Raw genomic sequence first — 19,832 nt, 5'->3', positions numbered from 1 at the left:
TGGCAAATATCTCAGTGAGAGACATAAAAGAAAAGTTCAAGTATTATCAGCACTGGCTTATCTGCAGTACGGCGTGCAAGTGTCCAATTGCTAGGTTATTTCTGACTGATACGTGTCATGTATTGCATCATTTTAATTGCTAACACTCAGGCGTCTGCACTTGTTTTCCAAGAGGCAAACAGCAGAGCCAGCTCCGAGCCTTGGAAGAACAGGCCACTGCCTACTTCATCAGCCTGCAGCTGCCTGCCAGGTCTGCCTGGGGATGAGGAGATGATGATCGGCTGTTTTGGCTTATGCAGCCCTTCCTGCCTGCGCGGGGAAGGGATGGAAGGAGTGGCAAGGTGGGGAGCAGTTTTACTGCAGCAAGAGCAGCTCCCCTCTGTAGCAGTTGCCATCACCTTCCACCTCAGCAATGGCAGGGAGAGCGAGGCCTTCCCTTTAGGGCTGTTCTGCAGCCCCCGGCCCTTCCTCTTCCACTTCTTCTGCCCTGCAAGATCAAGGGCCTCATCGCCTCCTCTCATCTCCAGTGACCCAAGAAGGGGGGCGGGAGGGGGTCTATGGAAGTCTTGCCTGTCTGAGAACTCTTATCTAGGTAGCCTGTCTTCTGAACAAAAATATGTTTTTCACAATTGTGTTATTCCTTTAGAAGGTGTTTTCTGCTGGCTTGTCTCTAGCAATTAAATTTGACTTGTAATTGCAAATGAATGTCCGTTGTCCAAGTCTCTCTGAGAGTAAAATTGCTTTCTGGGGCAGTCTTCTGTCATAAAACCAGGGCTGAGATTATGCTTGAAACAACTAGAGATACTGGTGAAAAAACACACTATTAGCAATTAGAAATTAGAATAAAATGAACATTGAATTCATTTTAGGTCCCTTAATATCAGAGCAAGGTATTTCCTTGCACCTTTATCTTCTCACCACTTTTAGTTGAATTCTCTGCTTAGGAGCTCTTTTCATTTTCTTTCAGGTTGGTATTTTACTTTTATCAAGAAGCATACAGATGCAGGGAGGTCATGTTTGCTGTAATGCCACTGACAGAACTGTGTTTTCCAGGAATAACTGATTAGAATTAATTTTATTTCTGGGTGGGAATAATGGCAACATTTTTCTCTCGGGAATATATTAACTGTTTCCCCTGGAATTACTAAACATGGTGCGGTGGGTTGACCTGTCTGGCTGCCAGCCGCCCACCCAGCTGCTCTCTCACCCCCCTCCTCAATAATAAGATGGAAAAGCTTGTGGGCTGAGGTAAAGACAGGGAGATCACTTACCAATTACCCTCACAGGCAGAACACGCTTGACTTGGGGAAAATTAATTTTATCTATTGCCAATTAAAATAGAGTTGGTTGGTGAGAAACCAGCCTCCACGGGCTGCAGTCCCTCAGGATACACCTGCTCCAGCGTGGGCTCTCCAGGGGCTGCAGGGGAATCCCTGCTCCAGTGCCTGGAGCTCTTCCTCCCCGCCTCCCTCTCTCACCTGGGTGCTGGCAGGGCTGTTCCTCACACTTTTTTCCTCACACCTCACCGCCTGTGTGGGGTTTTGCCCGCTCTTAAATACGTTTCCACAGAGGCGCCGCCAGTTCCTCTGATGGGCTCAGCTGTGGCCGGGGGTGGGGCTGTTGGGGAACCGGCGGGAACCGGCTGTGTCTGGCACGGGGTAGCCCCACCCTGTCCTCACAGGAGCCGCCCCTGCAGCTCCCCCGCTATGGAAACCTGGACATGGACACCCAACACACGAGGATGCTGGAGAAATGTGTCTGAAATTGCTGAATGCCAAACTGTGGAGGTATCTGGTCGTTAACTAAGTGTGGTTTGGGGACTCCGGCTTACATCTGTGGAAATATGGTCTTCATAACCACCTCCCAGAACACCTACTTGTAGCCAGCTAAATACAGTACTAGAGAGCTAAGGGAAAGATGGACTGACCGAAGGATGGAAGGGCAGCTGCAGGGACCCCACATGCAGGACCCCCAGCCTCTGGGAGAATGTCCTTTTGGCAGAGAGGTTTTCACCGTGCAGGCTTTTAGCAACTCTTCCTTGTCTCGGTGAGTGTGAACACGCTGATGTGAAAGAGTGTGATCCAGCTTTTTAGTCTTACTAAAGGCTCTTAAAAACACTCTGCAGAAAATAAGGTGGCACAATGCAGTGACCTTCATGCTGAAGACAGGGTTTCCCAATTTTGAGGTAATTACCCTGTTCTGGAAGCTCCTGAGGGGTTTATCGCATGCCCTGGCAGTGTTCAGAGAGTTTCTGTACATGCACTGCAGTTAATTCCTTTGAGATTTGAAGCAATACCTGGGGTGATCTGAACTTACACTTTCCTTTGGTCTATAGGTCCTTTCAAATAAATACTTACATCTTACTCCAGGTTGTGCAGCTTTAGGTCCTACTCCTGGGTCCTCTTTTGCAGTTTTCAACCCCGCTGCTGACTGCAGGGCAGCTGTGATAGGAGATCTTTTACCTTCCTCTGCCGCTTGTGAACCTACTTCATGTTACAGACCCACCACTGACAAGCCAGGGGCTCTGCAGGAAGCACACCAAAGAGGGCTTTGGGGCTTTCTCCCTTTTTATTAAAACTTGCAGGTTGGGGTGCTGCAAAATCTCCAGTCAGAAGTGGAGAGGGCGGGAGTGAGCAACAGAGCAGCAGGCAGCTATCTGTCAAACGCATGTGGTTAGTCCAGTGGTCAGATGCCACCGCTGAAGCGGGTGAAACAGCCCTCTCAGCAGCAAGTCCAGCTTGACTTTGTTGAACTTGTGAGTTGGGCCTCAAACTGCTGGCAAAGTCAGCAGTAAATGCGTCACTAGGCATAGAGCTTGCTCTGGGTGGACCAATGGTCGCTCCCTCACTGGAGATGAGCCAGGCTGACGTGTACTCATTGCCCAATATTGCTTGGAGAAAACAGCTACCAAGCAGCATAGTTATGAACGGTGCATCCCCACGAGGTGGTTATAAACTTCCTGAATGTGATGACAGTGAAGAATCTTTTGGTCTGCTGTTTTCTGCTCTGGTTATGTTTCTGAAATGCTGGCTGAGCAACCAGAGGGGTACTGAAGGCGTAATGCAGCCATGGTGGATTTTCCCTCCTGTTGCTGTGCCTGATTCTTCGATTTTTTTTTCTGCATTGGATTTATTGAAAACCTTGTTTTGTGAAGTGCAGCAAAGAAGTGCACACCTTCATGTACACAGTGGAGTTCAGTAGGAAAGAGCATGTACCGTAGATCAGGGAGCCTGCTTTATAGCACCAGAACGTACAAAACACACAGCATATAGAGAGTATTTGAACACTAAGGTGGCTGTGAAAAATTGCTTACTCATCTGGATGCTTACTCTTTCTCTTGCCTCCCTATCTTATCAGAATTATCTCTTTCTTGCTCAGTCTTACTTTTATTGTGTCATTTTCTTAAAACCTCCTACCTCTCCCTTTCCCACCTCTGAATATATCACGTATTTTGTTTTCTATAAACTAAAGCATTGCCCTCACCTGAATTTGCATGCCCTTGCTTGACATTTTTGGACTTGGATAAGGAACCTGTATCCTGCAGAAGTGAAATGCTGGGATGTTACAAACTGTTATTGCTGTTCCCTACCTTACATGAGTCGTAAGCTGAGTTTTAAAGGTGGTCCTTTCACTGGTGTGGATGCATGCTCTGTTCTCAGTTCTGGCACAGACGTCCATGAGAACAAGTCATTCACGGTCACGCTCTTAAAAGAGCTCTCTGCTTTTTCTTTAGCCACTTAAATGTGGTAGCTGGCTGTATCCAGCAACCACAATAGGAGCTTTGAATCCTTTTGAAAACTTTCCTTTTAATACTTCCCTTTTTCATGGAGGCATTATGAGGCAGTTGGAAGTGACAGCTACAATAATTATGAACTAATATAAATAATGGCATCTTCAAAGTCCTGAAATAAATTTATACAGTTCAGCAAGGTTCCCTCTCATAGCCATTCATTGTGAGAGTATTAAAACTTAAATGACTTAAGAGGCTGTTATGAAGGCAGAGCAAAAAGCAGCATTTTTCAAAACAGGAAGTAGAGCAGAACAATTACTATTTAATGATACAGGAATTAGAAAATGTATGATGAAGCAGGAGTGTCCAGTTTACTGTGCAGATTGCTACTAGGGCAGGATGCTTTTTGGCAGAGTTTACCCAATTTCTGTTTTTCTGCTTATACATCTATCCTGGTGACATGAAACGATTCCAGTAAAAGCAAATCCAATTCTTGGAACCCCCCGTCTCTTCCCCCCTTTCACCAATCTAAGGCTCGTTCACAGCACTGCTTCAGTTTTTCCGCTTCAAGGCCAGCAAGATGGTTCTCTCGACATATCAGAATGCTGCAACCCTCTACAGGCTAGTTACTGCTATGGGATGGTCCTCATTAGGTGAAATAACCTAGAGGTTGTCGCTGCGTTGCAGCATATCCTCTGACAATGCTGCCTTTACTTAAGCAGCCTTGGTTAAGAATGTTTTTTACTGCTTTGAAGATCGTTATATCAAATATCAGTCAAACCAATATCAAAATTTCTTAGCACAATTAGTGACTGGAAAGACAGCACAAGACCCCAACTTCCACAAGACTAAAATATCTTTATGTATTTGCCAATAGCCTCATCCAAATTGACATCAAGAGTAGCTCCATCTGAATCACACGTGTTCTCTTATTTTTCTTGTGTTCTTTCCCTTGTACAGGGAGAGAATCTCCCTGTAACCTGAAAACCCAAATTTAAATTTTGCCTGCAGTGAGGTACGTTATACCAAGCACTTTATTTAAAGATTGCTCATTTTCCATGGTAATTTTGAAAAGCAAACCTATTTTGAAATCCTTCTGCATGTACTAGCTTATATGATCTGCATCTCTCTATACTTGCTGTCCTTTCGCCTGGGGCATTTACATGGAAGGAAATTTTCTGTTCCTTAAAAGCACATCTATACCATCTTCCAGTCTCTTACCTAAAGTTATAATCCTTTGCATATGATACTGCAGTTTGGTGTGCAGATGATGATGACATCTCCAGCAGAGGCCTGGCTTCAACTGGGGAATCAATGCCATGAGCAGATGAGGTCTTGGAAGACAGCTATTCAGCCTGAATGGGGGTTTTTATAATAAAGATTGACAGATGAGAAAATACAGAGATTTAGGGTATGTGGTGTATGAGCCAAAAAATTCTATTTGCAGGCAAAGTGTACCATGATTATTCATTCCTTCTTGAAACCTTCTGTAGGTTAAAAAATGCTCTTAATTCAAAGTGAAATGGATTTTGAATATTTTAAGTATGCTAAATTGTTCAGGCAGGCACTTAACAGTGATGTTCCTGTTCACTTCTGCACTGACACTGCCCTACCCGATTAACAGTGCAGGTAATATGACCGCTGGGGTTTTTCCCTTTTGGACGGCCAGTGCTTTTGGCCCTTTTGCCTCTTTGTTGCAGCTTTTCTTTACTAGATCTTTTTCCATTTACACTTTAATCTGAGTTCTTGTAGCTCTGTGGTTTTCCTCAACAGTATTTTGTAGTCCAGATTTTTACAAAGCATTTCTAGAGGTTCAATGTGCTCTTTAAAAATCATAGCCTGCTTAGATCTGGTGGAAGCCTTGGGAAAAAAAAGAAGTGTTTGTCAGTTTTATTTTCAAGAGAGCGAAGACTTGCAGTGAATATTATTGTGGGATTGAAATGTATATGTCCATTTCCCCTCTATAATCCCTTGCAAGAAATTGAACTGTCCTTTACGTTAGCTTTTGCCTGGGTATATAGTACTTGGGAATTTACTGGCTCTCGGGAGAGAATTGCCTTTAGCTTAAACCAGAATACCTCACTGATACTGGATCTTCCATAATTCTGGCAGCGAAATACGCCCACCTACACAAAGCAGATTTTTCTTCATTGTCACCAAGCTCAGTGTCTGTCTCTTGTTTACTGAAGAGAGAAGCCAGACTTGCTAAAAAAGTTGTGATATTTAGCAACATTAGTTATAGTCGCTACATCACCCTGCTGCTTTGCTTTCTGCCTTTGCTCGCTGACAAATGACAGAGTAGTACAAGCAATATGTAACTTGGCTCTGTTTGTTTTGGTAAGGGCAGGATCTAAGTGAAATTTTTTTTTCAACGCAATACAAACAAAGAAAAGGAGGGTCAGCGCAATCAGGTAATCTGATACAAGCTCACCCCCTCATTTCTGAACCAAAGTTCAAACTTATTTGAACTGTTTCATATCTTGAACTAAGCGATGCAACCTTGTTTTAAAGATCAAGTGGTGATTTGCCACTTCTGTAGTGACACCTGCCATCCTGGCTTACACCGCTCTGCTGTTCCCGTTTCAGGAGCTCGTGCTATTTGTGAACATGAACTGAGTTACTACTGTCAGGGCATGATCCAGGTTTTTATTTACTTGTTTTCTGTAGAGGTGGATGCAATAGTACATCCTAAACTTAAGCTCTGTTGTGAATATCAGGAACACAGACAACAAAACGAAGCTCCCAGCCATGGTAAGATCCAAGAGGCATCTCCACAGTCCTGCTAGTCAAGCCTTAATCCAGAACAATAGCAAGCCGTATTATGTTTGTTCAAAACCTTGGGCAGGTTTTCATAAGATCCGTTAGTTGAGAAAAAAAAAAAAAGACATTTTTATCTTTGCTAGACTGACTGTGTAAAGAGCCCACTGTGTAAAAAGCCCTCCAGAGAGAGCTTGTAGAAGGAGGGGATGTGTTAAAAGGGCAGGTGTTGGTATGCCTGGTACTGTCTTTTGCAAAAGCAATAGGTCTGTTACCTATGTGAGGAGCTACGCTGAAGGGTAGGGGTAGGGTGGCACAGCTCATTTTATCCTTCAAGGCACAGGTCACAGAATTCAGGAAAACTGATGTTAGTAGAGACCAGTGTCTCTCGTTGACTTTTGTTGTATGGTCAATCCCACTTCCGAATTGAAAAATTTGGAATTTTTTTAGCATTTCTGTTAGGAACTTAGATATTGAAAAGGTCAAGAATCCAGCTTATTGCTTGCAGCATTAGAAGAGGCTGCTGTCAACAGGGGTCTAAACCTACGTTCCGTTTTCTGTAACGGTAGGTTGTTTTGATGTAATTATAGGGTTAGATTTAGGATTAAGGTTTGGTACTGTGGTGCTGAAGGTGTGTCAAAATAATGAACAGTGCCTTATGTTTTACTCCAGGGATTGATTTTTCTGGCCTGAATTACTGTTTGCTTTGGTTTTGGGTCAATTTTGACACAAATTGACCCAATTTTGGAAAATCAAGGTTTGAGATTCCATTTTTTTTTGCTGGATTCTGGAGAGTACACAGAAATGGGAGGCGGCTGGTGCAGATAAGTGCTGATGTCAGCGTTCCCTGAGTTTGGGGAACAGTTCTCTGGGTACATCTGAGGATATAGCTAAGGGCTTTGGAGGTGGCTTTTTTGTGTTGTTTTTTTTTTTTTTTTACCATGCTAGCTGACTAGGTAAAAATATCAGCTTCTCCGCATCCAATCTAAGGACTCTACCATGCTCATTCCTATCTCATCGGATGATCTTTACCCTGAGGAGGTAAGAGAGCAAGGAACCAAATGACAGCTGCGGCTTTTCAAAGTCATAAAAGAGGGAAATACGTGTGTGTGTACTTATTTATTTATTTTCTCTCCCTATTCTGTATTTTATGCTGAGGCTATGAAGCCTATTGAACTTTTTTTTTTTTTGAGCCCTTAAGGTATATCCAGTGTCACTCAGACATCAAAGCTCCAGAGCTGAAATGGAAAGAGAACAACCAAATTGCATTTAAAGGTTAATAAAATAATGCTTCTGTTTTCTGTTGTCACAGAATACTAAAAAGAAAAACATTACCTTTATGTTTACAAAGGCGAACAGAAAATAGAGAAATGTGAAGTCAGCTGCGATTAGCTTAGCCTTTGTTCTAAAAATGATACATCCTTGTGTTATATCAGAGACAGGATGGGCTCTTGAAGCTCTACTTTTTTGTTTTGCCAGATATTAAATGATCTCAGTGGCCACTGATAACTCTATTGTAGTTTATGAGAGTTTATTACTTCTCATTTAAAACTAAAGGTTTAACCTAATATGAGAATTTCCTGTCTTTATTCTCTGGGAATCTGTCTGACTTGTGTGTGTGTAAAGCTGAATAAGACCATCCTTACACTGCACATATTGGCTATGCTTCTAGTAGGCACAAAGAATAAAATCAGGGAGGTTATAGCCATGCAACAGAATTGCGTGAATATAACCAGCCCCTTTGACTCATACGGCTGAGTTTAACTTTGGTCTCGCTCTGTCCTCAAAGCACAGATGCAGTTCTGTGGGTGTGACTGAGGAGGGAACAGAGCTTGTAACTTGGAAGCTATACAGTGTGTGAAACCCAGTTAAAACTCCAGAAGACTTATCGGTTCTTTTAAAGTTTTATCCTTCTCTGATACATACTGAGCCCGGTACAGCAACTAAACATTTCCTTCCTATGGCTTGTCACTCTGCAGGCCAAACCCCCACATCGCTCAGTGGAATCAAGATCCTCTGGGATTTTCAGTACTGTCACTCACATTATTCATGAAACAGAGGTCACTGAAGTCTAGGAGAGAAGAAGGTATTAGTAGAATGATCAGAGCTTGTGAAGTCCGCTGAATTATTTCAAATTCATCCTGTGGTGAGGTCCAAGTACCAATCTGACTCGCCAAGCCTTGGGTCTTACTTTAAAAAAAAAAGAAGAAAAAAGAAAAAGACATGTCGTGGTAGCTTGGAGGTCCAGCTGAATCCAGTAAGGAGGATACTGGCAAAATTTGCAATGCATTTAATAATGATTCTTTTTCCCAGGAGGATTATAAAGTGATCTGTTATGTGCATCTGCTTGTTCTATTTCTGTTTCTTAGCCTGAGATTCCTAACACAGGAGGCAATAACCCTGCATCGTGTTAGATCATATCATGTCACATTGAATGTTGACCTTGGCTGACATAACGTGACATGCTACAGTTGAAGTAATGTAATGCGAGCCAATGTATCATGTGCTTAATGTTAATCTGAAGTTATTATCCGTGAGCATGGCAAAAGGTTTGGATAGTGTGTTGTATGGCTCTGCCCTCTGTTCCTCAGGCAGTCTGAGCTGCCTGTGTTCAGGCTAACAACCAAAAACAACAGAGAGAAAGAAGAGGGGCAAAAACTAGACAAGTGTTTCTGTGAGAGTTAGTGATAATGATACTAATCAGTTTAGTACGGGTCTGCAGCTCATCTACTGAAAGACATTGTATCCCCCTTGGCACTACAATAACCGCAGTGGAAGTGTGACTGTGCAATGGGAGCACTGGCTATCAATTAATTGCACTCTTTGGAGTTTTTGGTATAGAAAGCTGTTCGTATACATTCCTGAGTAGATTTGTTGTTGAAGGTATTGCTGAATATATTTATTGATATTGCTTTAGTTAAAACAGTTAATGTAAATGTTGGGCCTTATGAAGTTCATCAATTTTATAACATTTCCTTTGTTCATGTTCTTGCTTGATCTTTTGACCCGCTGCAAAATTGTGCCCAATACTACGTGGGTTGATATCTGTTGTTTTCCTAGGGAGACTCAGAGAAAACTCTGTGTGTCTTCTTGGAAGATATTTTGTAAATTACATGTCAAATTAAATCATGCCTGCAAAGTAATTGCTTGAATTTAAATATTTTAAAAACTAATATTCAGTGCTAGAATTGTCTATTGTTTCTTCGGTGGTTTAGCAGTGCTCAGAACCTGTTTCTGTTTCTCCCATCATGTGCTCCTGTAACAGGATCATGTTCTTTAATGCGATCACTGGCTGGCTGACTTCTTTGTGCCACCTTCATTCTTATTCAGCTAGCTCGAACTGACAGGGGATATTATTCTTAACTTTTTGTTAGGCCAATATTTTCAGTCCTTGGTGCTTAAAAATTAGCCTTATAAAGCTGTTATTGTGCATCTGCTTTGGTGAAAGCACTAGGCAACCCAAGCTGGAAGCATTTTATAAATGAGCTAACAGTGTACCTAGTGGCCTAATTTGATGAATGTTGGCATGTAGATTTGCTGCAGATGATAATCAAACATTGGTTTTATTTCAAATGGGGAAAAAAAGACTCAAAAAAAAAAAAGGTACCTGCGTACACAGGATTTTTGAATGCTGTAAATCTTGAGTGCCATAAATCAGGCTTTGGAGTACCTTAGAGCACCTGGTAAGAAAAATGGAAGTTTTATCTTCTTCCTTTGGAGGAAATGCTTTTCCTTACTCTGAACGGCCCTTTTGATCATAGAGCAGTGCTGCATCCTTGGCTATACTAAGCCATTTCAATCTCACATTGAAGATAACTAAAAATTCCCATTCTCTCCAGGAGCACAGGTCTAGACCGTAGCGAGTAGAGTAGCAGTGTTTGTGGGTGAAACTTTCTTCTAGATAATCTGCAAATCCTCAAGACTTTCCTAATGAAAGCTACTTCGTCTCTTATGTCCTTTTGGTTTTCTCCATTCCTGTTAATTTTTAAAACTATGGGCTTGTGATAGAAATATTTTCAAAAGTTTATAGCAGAAAGAGTAGCGCTGCCATTACCTAATAAGATGAAGTAAAAGACGATAATTTGTCCTGTCACTGCCAATATTCTAAAAAAGTAGTGAGAAAGAAAGAAAATTTCATGTATTTTCTCTGACTCTGGACTAGACTCATCTGTGTTGCAGACTTTCCCCCAACCATGTTTAACTAGCAAGCCACAGAGGTAGGTGATGGTCTGATCTGAGTGCTTTGCTGTAGATTATTGTGGGGTCTTGATCAAAAAACAGGATAAGAAATGAAGCAGCATAGCAACAGATTTGCAAAGAAAGTAAAGGCTTATTTCATACGGATTTCCTGCCTTCTGTTTAAAACAGTATCAGGAGCATGGGAAAATTCATTTCTTTTGCCAGAATTAAGAAGACTTTGAGATTGTCCGTTGCCAGGCTCAAGTGGGTCATCAAAGCACACAACTCAGAAAGCTTAATGCAAAACCTTAATGGTATTTAATGTAACTCAAAATTGGGAAATTATGGAGAAACCAGGTAATTTTGAACACAAATTTCCAGAGAGGAGCATCATCCCAGACCTGAATGGAGTCAGGAATAAAAAGACATTTTCTTCAAATGTCAAGCTGAAGCAACACACCGACAGCATTGCAAGGACAGAACTATTACGAATGAATTTTCAACTCTTTAGTACATAAATCAGCAGTTACACTAATTAAATATATAGAAAGAAAAGGGCTCTAGCCCTTTCTAGGCAGGGTTGCTCAGGAAAAGGGATATCAGTTGAATAAAATAATGGAGGAAAGGCCGTAAAATGGCACGCAACAGATTGTTGATGACACCTGGAGTTGCCAAAGAAGGATAGAGCGAGTGTGAGGAAGAAATTGCATTTCTGTGTACAGTAACCTCTGACCACCCAGATAAATCATGGCTAGTCAGAATTTATTCCAGGGCTGGAAACTCTAGGGCAGCATGCAAGGCAGAGCCACTTCAGCTGCTGTGAGAGGTTTTCTATTTGGGGAAAAAAGTACAAAAAGACAAAAGGAAGCTTCCTGAGCTGAATGATGAAGTTAAGGGAGCTTAAATAAAAAGTCAAGGGGTGCAGGGAAATATAACTTGTGGCTTTTCCCTCATTACTTTATTCCCTCCTCTTTGAAGTTAGTAATACCATGAACATACTGTAAGACAGAGCAGTAAGTATTGAGAATGTTCAAGAAACAGTCCCTTTACAAGGGGAGTGTTAAAGGTCTAAGGAAATTAATGTCTCTACAATTGCAAATTCTTTGTGGAACAGAATGACTTGCATGATTGATTTAGAAATTATTATAGATAGTGTCAGTAGAGCAAATAATTCACTAGAGTCTTTGTCCCAGAGCAAAGTCTAATAGCACACGTCACCCCCACCCTTGCCATGTCCCACTGAAGTCAGCACGACTTTGCAGACATCTGTCATGGGACTGGGTCTAGAACAGGAATAAAACCAAATACCTCTGGAAGAATGTTCCAGAAATAACATGGGACTACATTTGGAAGAGGCTGTGGAGAATGAGGGGTTTCATTGCACTTCCAAAAAGGGTCGGACGTGTTCCCTCTCCTTTCCCCAAAACAACAAAAATATCAAAAGACTCATTAAAAACCCTCTTCCCAAATAATTTATTCTGATGATATTCTCATACTTCCCTTCCTTCATTTGCCTCTTAAAATTTCTAATATTCACAGGTAGTAATTCAACTGCCCAGAGGTGCATGCCTCTGCTACCCGTAGCTTGCTGAGGCATCTCGTATGCAGGGATCCAGGCTTGGTCCCACCAGGGCATTGCTGCCGTGTTTCCCCACACTGCAAAGGTATCAAACGATGCCGGTTCCTTTCTCTATTAACTCTCTTGCTCATTAACATTAAAAAAAGTACTTTCTAGCCAAAAGATGCCGAAAGCTAACCTCACCCCTCCCGCCCAGGCTAGCTTTTTTACTCTGGTAGGAGGCAGTAGAGTGTGCTGAGGAGCAGCTGTGGCAAGCTGTGCTTCAGAAATGGATAGTGTCCTGTCTTACAGATAAGTGATCTTTTCTGTCAGTTTTGTGTTTGTGTGTGCATTGTGCAAATGATGTTGTCCATTTGCAGAGCGTCTTCCCTGCTGAAGGATCCCAGAGCTCCTCACAAAGCAGTTCACATGTAGGACTGCCGAAATTCAGTTCAGCTGTTCTTGAGAAGCTCTGAAATCATTCTCCTAAAGCCTACATAAAAACAGGTTCTCAGTTTTTCAAGTCTGACTTGAAGATGAAGGTGGAATTAACAATCCACAGGCATTGCATTCCCTTTGCGAAGAAGGGAAAAAGCAGATGGAGTTGCTTTTTGTGTGTGCTTAAAAGCAATGAAAACTTGTCACTATTTTTCATTTGAATTTTCATGAAGAGCTAAGACACTCTGCTGATGCTGGAGGGGGCAGGAAAATGTTGTGACTTTTACTGGCAGAGAAATATTTGAACGGTTATTGACAAAGAGCACAGTGCATGGAATGTGCTTGGGCTAAGCAGAGTGAAGATGTTTGACGTATTGGCAATACAGTGCAGGGTCAGGGGGTGACAGATTAATGTTGTGTTTCACAGTCCAAGCTAATACTCACTGCATGCCTTCGTATTCTCTTTGTTATTGCACACATTTGGAAGGACAAACCGGCTCTGGGTTAGTTAAACCTGTGCACTGATTCTAGCATGAAGATGGCTTATTTTGGTTTAATCAATTAGGCACAAGTGTAAAGCAAATCTAAATAAGCTATTCTTAGACTAAATTGAGAGCATCATGCAGGAGTTTGCATTATTTTAATTAAAATCAATTAAATTTCTTAACTGAATTCAGGGCAGCAGTGAGTGCAGGAAGGAGGGAGTCATTTCCAGCCCAGTGATTTGCAGCAGCCTGTGACCGTGACCACTGTGGCCTAACCACGAGCGCATGTCACGGCCGGGTCCAGTGGCTCTGGGTGCGCTTGGAAAATCTCAAGGCAGGAGGCAGAGATTACAAGAAGGAAAAAAAACGACCCACAAACCCCTTAAAACCCCACCTCTTGGCTTGATGCTCTCCCTGGCTGGCTGCTTCTGGCCTGCTCCCTGGAACAAGTAACAAAAACGACTCTGCTTCCAGCAGCAGAGACCAGGAAGCCAGTGGATACTTTTCAACCCTACAGATACTTTTAAAGAATGGGAGGTAAAGGAGTGAAATGGAAAACAGATGATAGACAGAGGCTGGCGAGAACAGAAGGAATGCAGTGCAGGCAGCCCGTTTGTCTTGGAGTAGCTGACATGCATGCCCGTGGAAGTAGCCAAGCCTGTCAGCAACAGTGTCTTAAAATAATGGAATAGTAATGCCTCTCTTCTGGAAGGTGCTGAGCACTTTGGCTTCGTAGCATCACTGCGCTGTGTAGGACCCAGCCCCCAGTAACAGGCGTTTCACATAGCTGTGCAGCCAAGGACAAGTGTGGTTCATGGCAGAAGTTTGCATGGCAGGAACCTACAGAACACAGAATCGCATGCCAGTCCCTGCAGTGCCTGGTGAGACGGGCACACACATGAGAAACAGCTCTGGGGGTTTGTGAAAACAGAACGCAGACAGAAAGCTCCAGTTGCTGAGTTCTGATTTCTAAACCCCTCTAGTACCTGGTTGAAGGATAGCTCTAAATGGATTTCATTTCTGTGTTGAAACATGAGCACAGACTTTTGCATGTTTATATGTTTTGTATCCAGAGCTGTTGTTTTCAAGGCAAAGAGCCCTTCTCCACTGTGGTTCCCTGTGTTGTATGTATTTCATAGACGAGGAGCTGACAATAGCAGATTTATGATGAGAAATTTTCTTCTGCTGGCCCCAGATCATATTCCTTAACAAGCACTTGCAAATACCCATGAAATGGCAGCAAAGGGAGAGCCCACAGTGGGAATGGCCATGGGATTCAAATATCAGCGCATTCACCGGCACGTTGGAAGTGATGTGACGCCTCTGGCAGAAATAACGTGGGTGGGTACAGATCCCCTCTTTGAGGTCCAGACAAGTACAGACGTGAGGAAAACACAGGGAAGAGTTTATCCAAGCTCCATTCAAAATGCAAAGCAAAATGAGCAGTATTTGATTACAGCCATCTGACAGTGTGACATGGATGGCTGGCTGAGTTAGGAAGGCTTTGCTTTGGAAAGACACCACCTGGTTCTTGAGTAAGAATAGCTGGAGCATATTGCAGTAACCACATAGCTGTAAGTGTGCTAAGAAGCTTGTACCACCTTAGCAACGTTGTGTGTCTACATGGTGATCCCACTCTTAAAGAGCTCATGTGACGAGAATGAGCTGTGATGACGGTTTAAAGCCATTTTTTCTATCAATATAGCACTGTTTCTGTGTTGGGAGACATTGTGCTGCTGCTCCAGATTGCATACCAACTGCAATAGCTATGTTGGTAGAGAAGCTGTCTGCAGACCAAGCAAACACCCAGCACGAAAAGTGGGTCTGCACTGCAGCAGTGGTGACCACCAGTCACCGGGGTGGGCTGCTGCTCAGGGGGCTCTGTCCCTCTGCGCTCAAATGCTATGATTGCAACCCCAGCTTCTGCTGAAATCACAGGGAGTTTGCCATTAACGCCATTAAAGGTCACCCCTGAATTGCTCAGATGGCCTCACTTACACATCTCTATCCATCCCCACTCCCCAAAGCCCCTTGGAGAAGTTCGAATGGTGATTAGCAGTTGACTTCCCTTCTTGTGCTTGCTCTGCTCCATGGTATCTGAGCATGTCACGTGTGCATTATCATATATTATACCTTGTTTGAACAGAAACAATTAAAAAATTGTTAAACAATATAGTTTTTATTAGAAGAAAACCAACTGATTTAGGCAAGTAAATGTTCTGTTTACTTTCAAGCTTTTGAGAAGTTATTGACAGACTATGCAATTTAAAAAAAGAAACGAGCTTCTTCCCAGGACCTTTTATAAAGAGGCCTTGTCCAGCTCAGAATTTAGGAAATGTAGTCTATTTTCTGAGTCTTGCAGTTGAGGTCAGCCTGTCTGTGATTGCGAGTATCACTAGACTTTGGCACTGTGCTGATTTAAGCCCTAGGGCACGCATTTAAATTGTCACATATAGTGTGTCTCATACTGACATCTTCTTCTGTAGAAGTGAAGGATAATACAGCACTTGTGCTGCAGAATAAGACAGTGCTCTCTCCTCAAGCATGAAAATTGTCTGCAAATTTCAGACATGTTTTCCTTGATTGTGGCGGCTAATCAAGGCAAAAACCAAAGTTCATTTTACTAGAGGATGAACAATGCTTAGCAGTGTAGTGAACATTAATGCAGTTAATTATTCCTAATGCTGTGTCTGTCCTCTAAAGAGCTCGATATCTCTAGACAAGGCTTTAACGACCCACAGCCACCCTGTGGTTTCACTCAGGGAATATTGCCTCTTCAGGCCAGTTTGTAATAAGCTGTCCCTCAATCTGCACTCTCCCCCTGGTTTGTGGCATGTCACATCTGTTATGGTGAAGTTGGGTGGGTGGTTTTAAATAGGCTTTGTTTTGTTACAGAACTGATGGCTGTATTGTGCTTTCTATTGTCTGGTTTCTTCACACTCTCTCTGTATATAAGCTTTTGACAGTGTTGAATGGGAAACCTAAAAATAGAAAAAAAAAAAATCCCAAACATTTACCTACATGGGGAAAGCGAAAATAGTGTTCCAGGTCCCCATGGTGCTCAGTATCAGGGGAGTCCCTTGGACATGCGATAGGAAAGCAAGCCTTAACTAACTTGTACACCGACGGGAATAAATTATCTTTGATAACACCTGTTTGCTGATACACTTCGGTCATCACAACTTAGTAATAGTGATATCTTTCTCTAAGTTGTGGCTTTTATTAGATCAACTTAGTCTAGAACTTCATGTTGTTTGTTAGGGTGTCTGGGAAATCTTCATTTTAAAATTCTATATCTACATATAGACAACTTCTCTGATACTTAAAACAATTAAAAATACTATTTTTCAAAAGTTGTCAGAGAAATCAGCTGCATAACTATTTTTCTGTACTTGAAAATTATGTTATGGGTTTTTTTAAAGTATGTCAGTTTTGGGACAGGTCCTGTAAATTGAGAAGATTTGTGTGTTTTACCCTGAATACACTCTCTTTGCTATGAGGAGATTATTGACAGACCATATTTCTTTATCTGAGAGTTTACAGGGCCATATCCTGTACTAGTCTTTTGTGTCATAATTTTACAGCTGTGTTTTTGTTATTTTGTTTTGAAAAAGCCAGTGATTTGAATTGCCTTAATTTTGTAAGTTGTCCACCTGATGAACGTGTGGTTTGTTGATAGCTGAGTGCAGTGCCACCTTGATCAGGAGCTCCGAGCAAGGCACTGCAATGCGGGCATGTAGAGCAACGACGCTGAAACTGAGCCGCTTTGCAGCAAAGCAGACGCGTGGAGCTTGGGTGACCGACTCTACCTCTGCACAATAAGCTGCCTTCTCCGTTCAGCTCCCAATGTGCTTCCTTTGACTATCCTGAACTGGACCAGATGCTCATTCCTAAGATCCTGCTGATGTAATTGGGAATCCCGGTGCAGGATTGAGGAGTGAACCCTCTGGGCTGGGTCCAGCCTCCATTAGAACACTCTGACTTTACTAGAATTGCATCCTGCTATATTTTAAAGAATTTTTGTTAAGAAGTACTCATTTTTCAAAAAGAAAAATATCTGAAAGGATCTCCGACATCCTAGAGGAGATGCTGTTGAAAGTTCTCATACAAAACTAAAATAAAAAAATGTTTTCTTCAGCAAGAAGCCATAGTTAAAAATTGGCTTAAAGGAATAGAGAATGATTAATGAAACTCGTCTTATTTAGTGCACTAAGCCTTCTTGAGATTTAAATGTCTGGTATCTGTCCACAATTTGGAGTGGATTATTTATAAAAGAAATCAGGCAACATACAGGGCTTGTGGTTTCTGTTTGGAGGAGAAGATAAAAAGCTTCTAGATTTTAAAATTATTATTATTTTATTTCTAAGTCTATTTTTCTTACTGAATTCTTGACATATGTACTGTTAATTACACAGTAATGATTTTCTTTCATTTGCACTGCAAATTACACCAATAATTATGCTTTTATTCACTGAATATATTTTGTTAACTGACCTTGGGTTTAGTGTGGAATACCAAATGAGAAAGAATTGTTAAGTTCCAGTTGATGCTTTGAGGTTCCTAGGGAGTTCTGCTTTTGTTAAGTTTTGAATTTTAGTTTTGGAGACACCAACAAAGATATACAACAGAAATGTTTTAACTAAGTGTATTACTTTGACAGAAGTCACTGGGTTCTACAATTAATTCTCACCAGTAGATCAATGCACTTCGTAAGCTGCAAGTCATTCTGACAAGATGAAACAAATACAATCGTTAGTGAAATCCTGATAATTTGGATCAACGGGCTGTGAAACTAGGTCAGTTTACATCTTCTTTGAAATATTTTTCCCTCCGTAGTATTTCATACTTGACTAATCTTGATAATGCTCTGACATCTTTGGTGACTGATCATATGCTAATTTAAACTCACATTGTATGCATAAATTCAGAACAACATGAGGAGACGTTTCAGCATGATGACGAAAAAATTTTAACAAGTGAATTTGACTGAAATATTTTTCTGTTAAAATATATTTTTTTTCCTAGCCTGAAGAACGTAAAGGGAATCCGATCTTTGTTGTTTGGAGGTAGGTATTTTAATGACTTAGAGCTTTTTTTTCCTGTCCCAGTGAAATACTGTATTTGGCTTTTTAGGGCAGGTTACTTGGAAGAATAAGGACTTCTTTTAGAGCTGCTCATCCAAACCACTACAGGCAATTGCTGGGAATGCTTCTCTCAGGAGTGTCTATCGTATTTTATTGGCCCCTGTCCTGCTCCTACTGATGTCAGTGGTAAAACTATTGTTGACTTCAGTAAGAAAAGTTGAGTTCCATTATCTTCATATGTTGCTATTTAGATTTTATGATATTTCTTGGAGCATATATGCAACTTCAGGTGTTTCCTACTCAGTTCTGTAGAACCCTTCCATTAGGAGAGCATATAAAACTGCCATGCCCTTCTTCATATACTGCTTATCATCCTTCGTCCTTATAATTTCTTCACCATAGATGGCTCACAGACTTTCAGAGGTGAAGAAAATATTTATAAAGGCTTATTGTGGAGCAAGGTTGCTGACAATTGCTAGTATGCTCTAAACAGTTTTGGAAAGTAAGAACTCCTTTTTTTGTTTCCAGTAAAAAAAGTTTGATTCAAGATTAGATAGCTGTTTTCCTGACTCACTGATATATTCTGTCTATCTGCCTCTCTCCTCTCCCTCTTTTTTTCTTTTTTTTTTAAGATGTGAATTCGGTGAATATTTCTTAGGCTGGCTGCTTGTGAATAATAATAATGAGAGAGAGTGCCTGGAGTGTAGTGTATATTTAGTAAGAGACAAATAATATATAAATATAGTATTTGGAGGGTTTTGGACTTCAGTTCCTGTCTTATGTTTGCCTCTGTTTTGCACTAATTATGCAATTATTAACTACCACTTTGGGGGAATAGAAGAAAGTTTAGTTTAAAATTAGTACTGTCTTAAGAAAAAGAAGAAGAAGATACTTATTGACACTTTTTTTTTTGGTAATAGGTGTGACATATTAAACCTGTAGGACTTGAACTAGCTTCTTAAGTTAGCTTTTCAGAGGTGCTGAGCACTGACATCCCTCTGCCCCCACACATGAAACTGCAGAACACTTGGCTGCTTATGTTAAAAAAAAAACAAAACACGCAAACCCCGTGCAGGGGGTAAAGTCAAACTAAAATCCATAGACTAGGTATTTTATCTCCCATCTTCATTTTCCGTCCTTTTTCTCGATGAGTGTTTTTCTGTGTGGCATAAAATGGCACCTAAGAGACATCATAAGGATAAATCTAGGGCAATGTAACAATATTTATTGTCCCTTGTAACACAACAGGAAGAGCTGGTGGTTGCTCAGAGACAGGTTTCCTGATCACACTGTTTCTGGTAGGCTTACAATCCAGAGAGACCAGAAACAACCCAGCTCAGTAGGCTATGGCCTTTCCAGAATAATTCCACTCTGTAGAGACTGAATGGTGCAATATCAGCAGTCATGAATGCCCTTGGGAGTACCTTATTAAGGACAAGGTACTGTTAATATATTATCAGATTTGGAAATAGTAGTAAATAACATACTAAGCTGTAATTTTTCGGTGTTATGACAATACAGCTGCAACATGATCATGCCCCCTTTTGTAGGTTTGCTGGCTTTCATGGCTAAATTTTTGGTGAGTCTCCTGGGACTCTGGC

Source organism: Aptenodytes patagonicus, chromosome 10, assembly GCF_965638725.1.
Source record: "Aptenodytes patagonicus chromosome 10, bAptPat1.pri.cur, whole genome shotgun sequence".
Lineage (NCBI taxonomy): Eukaryota > Metazoa > Chordata > Aves > Sphenisciformes > Spheniscidae > Aptenodytes > Aptenodytes patagonicus.
Note: the sequence above shows the minus strand (reverse complement) of the source record.